At 38.3% G+C, this 6,561-nt stretch overlaps 2 protein-coding genes across 7 annotated transcripts in view; both read right to left on the minus strand.

Moving 5' to 3' along the window:
* The window catches only part of LOC116700287 (complement C3), a 6,190-nt gene extending 3,190 nt beyond the window's left edge, over window positions 1-3,000 (minus strand). The window contains exon 1 of the mRNA XM_032533345.1: window positions 2,989-3,000. The gene's annotated coding sequence lies outside the window, so the exon portion shown is untranslated. The remainder of the gene's footprint in view (window positions 1-2,988) is intronic.
* LOC116700184 (complement C3) overlaps window positions 1-6,561 on the minus strand; it is a 134,518-nt gene that overhangs the window by 26,889 nt on the left and 101,068 nt on the right. The window lies entirely within an intron of this gene.

Consider the following 6,561-nt stretch of genomic DNA (forward strand, 5'->3'; position numbering starts at 1 on the left):
ACTCCCACTTTCAGATTCTGATGGATCCTAAAAGTGATCTCCTCTGGTCGTGTATGTGAAACCTGTGGCCAAATGTGGGATAGAGATAAAAAAAAGGAAGAACAAGGCAGAGAGAGACAGTACAGAGGTAGGAAACAGTGATGTCTAACCTTGTCCAGGTAGATGATGAGTGAGCCTCTTTCTGACAGGACTGTGTTCATCTCATATTTTGCAATGATGCGGGCTCGTCCTTTAGATAACTACACACGCACACACACACACAAACACACAGTCAGATAACTTTCTAAAACTTATTTTTCCTCAGAACCATGAACACTGACTGAACTGTATGTGGTTACATGAGGTAAATCTGTATAAGTTCTTACTAAGTCCAGGTCAGCTGTGTTAACGGTGAAGCCAGTTAGCAAGCCAATATCCAGGATTGACATGGTTGCATCCCTTTCTTTGTCCTTATAGCTGTGCTCAGCATGGATGGAATAATTAAATAACGTCATAAAAAAGATTAAAAACAATTATGAGAACAACACTTGTTCACTCATGACTTGATTATACTCACAAATACTCTATTCTCAGCTTGTATACGTTGGCCTCCTCATCCATTTTCTCTGCATGAGCAAAATAATGTCTATGAGTATTTTGTTTATTCGTTTCTCATAAGGTAAGGTACTTTTATGTTATTTTACCTAAGCAACACATAACGGTAAATAAAGAAAGCGACAGAGGGCACCAAATTACCTGGGAGGAGCTGCACGGACAAGTTAAACTTCTGACAGTCACTCTCTTTTTCTTTAGGCAGAGCGTAATACAGCGACACCATCTGTCACACAGATAAAAGTGCTTCTTTCTATGTGATGAACTTATAGACATCTGTTTTAAAAACTATAGTCCAAACAAGATTAAACAAATCTTTGGTCTCTTTTGAGACATCAATGATCAACTGAGGAGAAAACTCAGAACATTAACAAATTGTACTTACTTTCACGGTTGCTTCTCCTGTGCCATTGGCAATTACCTTCACATTCTGGTTTATATCTTTGATCTGTGACACACACACACACACACACACACACACACACACACACACACACACACACACACACCCAAACACACACACACACCCACACACACACACACACACACACACACACACACACACACACACACACACACACACACACACACACAAAGTCAGGGATCATCAGAAGAAACAGACAGAAAACATCCGGAATGGTGATGTTAATGAGCCACTATGTGTTTGTTTGTGTGTTTTCTCACTTTAGATGTTCTGGTGGCGTAGTGGTTGTCCCTGTTGAAGTTATACTTGTCAGGCTTTGACCTGCCTGGTAACAAGATGTCCACATTCAGATCATACTCTGGTTCTTTAGCACTAGCCCAGTACTCCGCTATAGCCTGGTACACTATTATAGTAGCCTAGAGAGAAAAAGAGTGAGGGAAACATTATTTATAAGAAATATAGGTCAGCTGCAGGTATAAAGATGGAGAATGGGGTCTGTGTTACCTGAGTTGATCCATAGCTTCCGCCCACTTTCTGATGTGTGTTGAACCATCTCACAACAGGTCTGGCCTCTTCAAATGCCTTTATTAACAGAATGCAAGTCCATGGTTGAACTAGAAATAAATCCTGATTCTTTTACAGTCATACTTTAGATAGTAATCTGCCAGTTTCCAAAGCCTACCACCGAGCTTCTAAATCATTTGTTTCTATTATGACACAATTAAACAACAGAGACCTGAAACTTGCCTGATGAAAGCAGTCAATCACAAACTACATGTCCGTGATTTTTTCACAGACACATTTCACCGACTTGCAAACCCCCTACCCTTTCAGTGAGGTAGCATGGATGAGGATTCAGTTGTATTTTTTTAAAATAGTTTTTTTTTAAAATTTGTTTTCCGACAGAGTCCTGTTAAGACATACTCACCTTGGCCTTGATCAGAGCGAGAAGAGCGTAAGCTGTGGCCTCCAGTGTGTACACGCGTCCTTTAGGTGTCGGCCAGTGGGACAACTCTGAGGAAGACGTACACAAAAATCTTTATATTACTATGCTTTACCTGAAACAGGATTAATTCACTAATAATCCTCCACATCTTCATCTTAAAATATTGAATTTAATAGAGATGAAAAATAAAAATAAAGTAAATCGTGCTTACTTAAAAGAATTTTAATTACTGGTAAGCAAAAATGAACATAGAGGCTACATGAGAGCCCAACTGAATGTAGTCAATTAAAGCAATACATTTCTCAGTACATGCTATATTATCCGAGAAGCTGTGTTCTCTTTAGCGGCACTGAGTCGGCAGCACGCAAAACCTGCAACTCTGTGTACAGAAAGTTAGAAAGACGCCTCTTATATTTTACTCTTTGATCCGACAACCAATTAAAGAATATAAATACACAAAATGCCTTCTTGGTGTTTGGTGCCTGAATGCCGCAGCTACAGAAAGAAGAGAGAGGAGTGAGTAATGACCGTTCCACCAATTACCAACAGGTGTAGAACAGTGCAAACAATAACTTTGTGTGATTGAAAAGTCCCCAGATGTGACGTGATGGCACCGACATCATTACTGGGAAATCTTGCTGAAGATGACTACAGCAGGGACAAGCATTCAGAGATGTTTGGACAGCAAGGGTTTGCGAAAACATCTACTGTGCCCGCTCATTTTAGAACCAGGAGAGCCCCGGGAGAAGCCAGGCCAAAAAGAGCTAAACTGTTCTTAGTTAAAGATAGTTGGATTAAATGCATAGCTAAAATCCAATATTGTGTTTTGTATTGCTCTATGTAGTATTGTGATGGTTTAAAAGTACTGCTGCTAATCATTGTTGTTTTTACTTTGCCATTGATACATTCAGATATCAATATTTGAGAGAATAAAAGCAGATGTTTACTTGTTTAAATGTGCCAATTAGGACACTATATGGCTGAAAAAAAACATTCTCAGTTCTGGTGTAGAATCTATGGAATATACCTCAAACACACTTTTGATATTTCTGTAGTGAGTGAAAGTACTCCCATAGCATCAACCATACCATTAGTGTCAGTCGGGCTCTAAGAAACGTATTAGTTATTATCGATGGTGGTGTTATATTTTGAATCTATTTACCACACAATGTATTCTGTTTCGGGATTTTAGTTTAAGAATATTGCTGTGTAATGACACCTGGGGAAGCAAACTTGTAGAGGATCTCCTTGTTCAGTTTCTTTTCATTGGCCAGGGCATATGACGTCATGGCAACAGCATATGGGTTGGTGAGGCTGGGCAGACGCTTTTCCAGATAGGTCACTGCTTTATCTATACTGCCTGGCAGACTCTGGACAGAAGGAAAAGAAAGGAAGGAGAGTGTATGCATAAAAGGCTGTCAAAGGGGTCAGATACCAGTAGTGCATCTATTTCAAATATCCAACTCTGTTGAAGAATGCCATAACATTTTAACCTTGTACATTAGCTGAGACTGGATTGAATCGAAGCAAGATATTTTGGCGCCTCGCTTTGACATGTCAACAGTCACATTACAAAAAAAACAAGGCCTCATTAAGCACTACTCGTGTCAGAGAGGTGTCTGTGGTGTGAAAATGGGATGTCTTTGTTAATCCACTACAGTATTTAAAAGAAGATATGTAGACTGTAGAAGAGTGGTCATGTTTTATAATACAACCTTTAATTATTAAATATCTCTCCATTTTGAAAGTGTCAATTGCTTCAGAAGAATCCTTTAAGCAAAATTGACCATTCGCTAAAACCCTCGCTCTGAGGAGCTGTGGACCTTTTGATCCAGTATGGATATGTTAGGAGCTACAGTCTTCACACAAGCAGTTTTTTTTAACAATTCTAAAATTAAAGAAATATGAGAAAATTATAAGGAATTAGGGATTAAACCATGTCTTTATCTGCTCTAACACAGGCTGCAATCAGTAGCATGTCTTAGAAATTTTACTTACAGTGATAACTAAATTTTAATTCAAAGGCAAAAGAGCACATCATTGCCCAACTACATTAACTAAAGTAACTAATAATAAAGTTTAAATTAAAAAAGACAAAAAAAACTCCATTAGTTTTGAGTCAGTAAATTTAGAAATAAAAAGATGAGGAAAAAAGAGAAAACATTTGCAGATGAAATACTCACATTAACACTGTCAGAACATATGGTGCGAGACTCCTGCATAGCAATGAGGCAGAAGGCGGTCATGGAGGCATCTGAATCTGCACCTGCCACATCACCCTACACACATACAAATATATATTTTTTCATGTTCATATATGTAATTGTATTCATCTCGATTAGCTATCTTTGTAGCACCAAGTTTAACAATTGATGTCAATGAAATTAGTATACGCACAATCATCTCTCCATGGATAACATTTCCAACTTCTCTAAACAAGCCGTCAGGTTGCTGTGCTTTGAGAATCAGAAACTTAATGGCTTCACAGATGTGTTCACTTTGCACTGCCACCAGAGTGTTAGCCATGGCAAACACCTTCGCAACATAAGCGGTCAGCCTTAGAGAGTAAGGGTGGATGCGTAATAGTTAAGTTTCATGTACATAATTATATAAATGTTATACATCATTTTCACATAGTCAGGATCTGAGTTAGAGGAGGATGTGTAAACAATTATGTATCATGGATGTTTTGTTGCTTACCAGGTGCTGCCTGTCGTATAACTTGTGAACGTAGCAAAAGACCCATCCTTTCTACGGAAGACAAGCTCATTCTGGTAGCCTGTACACAATCAGCACACACATCCAGTTTGGGAAGTCTTGTTAATTTTTTCTGTGATTATAGCAACGTTGGCATAGGTTTTTGTTTGCACTGACAATCTTGGTCAAAACAGGGTCTAAGAGTGTATGTGTTGCATTCAGACTATTAATTATCAGTGTCCCTAGCTTGTAATTCTACCAATCAGAAACTTTTAAATCCCACACAGAGAAATCAACCAATTATTAAGATTGCTGGTATCTATGCTAATAAATACATCTTTGAGCCCACCGGTCTTGATGTGTTGGAGGGCTTCATTACGCTTCTGAAAGCCCACAGTTTCCCACTGGTTGGTTTTGTCCAAATATGTGGCTGCAATGACCGGTAGGGTCATGCCGATCATGTTCTGCTCTCCGCAGCCGCCGGGCTGGATGATCAGGGTACCCATAGAGGTCCCACTAACGGCATTCTCCACCAGTGCAGAAACTTGTTCTCTCCCTGCACACGCACAAAAAAAAAAATTCAAAGGGAAGAAACAACTAAACAAAGCTAAAATGCAACCAGTAAGGGTGGTCATATCCCCAATAACAACATCGAGACCAATACAGTATCATATTTACACTTATGCAGAATTCATTGTACAGGCACTGTATATGACATGCCAAAATATAACATAATATCTGACCTGTCACAGAGATCTGTGTGCTAGTAGGTGTGTTTCGAACCAAATCTTTTAAAGGAATTCCACTGTTGAGAATTTCTTCTTGTTTACCAGCTAAAGGAAGAAACAGTGGGCAAGTTGGAAGATCAGGTAGAAAAAATTGTAAAAATATATTACTAAATTACTACATAATGTGGCTATGTAATGGGTAAACTCACCTACACCTTTATTAGTTGGGTCTAGAACAATAATCTGAGGAGATTTAACAAGTACGCCTTCAGGCTGGAAAAACAACAGTGAGGACAAGATTAGAAATTACAAATCTTTTAGAGCAATCTTTATCTGCTGGTGTGAAACAATTATTTTGAAAACTCTGATACAGTTTACATTTCTATCAAAGTTAAGCCTAAAAAAAAGAAAATCCGAAAAAGACATTTGTTCTTACACTGACTTTAACATGGGAGATTGCGGTTCTTTTCTCTTACCACTACCAGCAGCTTCTTCATGATTCCATCATTGAGCGAAGAATCTTTAACAGCTGCTTTGACCTCAATGCTAAATTTTCCTTCTTTCATGGGAATAATGATGAAAGGTACAGCTCGTGTAGTTTGGGGCCCCATTTTGACTTCCTGTCGATACCTTCCACGTTTAGAAGCTGAACTGCACACATGTTCCTCCTCAGTCAGATCCACACGCACCTTGAACATGTGACAAAGATGTAGGAAAAGACTGAAGTATGTGTAGTTCATAATAAGGATCATCAGTTTTATTTAGTGGTGGAAGAAGTATTCAGATCCTTTACTTAAGTAAAAGTATCAATACTATACTGTAAAAAATAATGTGTGTGGCAGTGCGAGCGGCCTATGACACTCGAGAATCTAAAATGTCCAACGCCACTTGGGATATCTGCATTGAAAATGTTACTTGTTACATCATCAAGAAAATGTATTTAAAGCATAACAGTATAAGTACTCAATGCAGATCAATCATCAAACTGGAAATTATCATAACAGTTCTGTCAATCAGTTAAGTGTTTCTTGGCTAATCATTTCCGGTGGACTTGTAGGCCGTTATATTGTTGGGTAGTTTAATTCATAAAAAAACATTGTATTTCATAAACTACAAGTGTTTTGTGTGCAAAAAAATAATTGTAAAGTGTAGTGGAGTAAAAAGTACAATATTTC

The sequence above is a fragment of the Etheostoma spectabile genome, chromosome 2 (assembly GCF_008692095.1).
Source record: "Etheostoma spectabile isolate EspeVRDwgs_2016 chromosome 2, UIUC_Espe_1.0, whole genome shotgun sequence".
Lineage (NCBI taxonomy): Eukaryota > Metazoa > Chordata > Actinopteri > Perciformes > Percidae > Etheostoma > Etheostoma spectabile.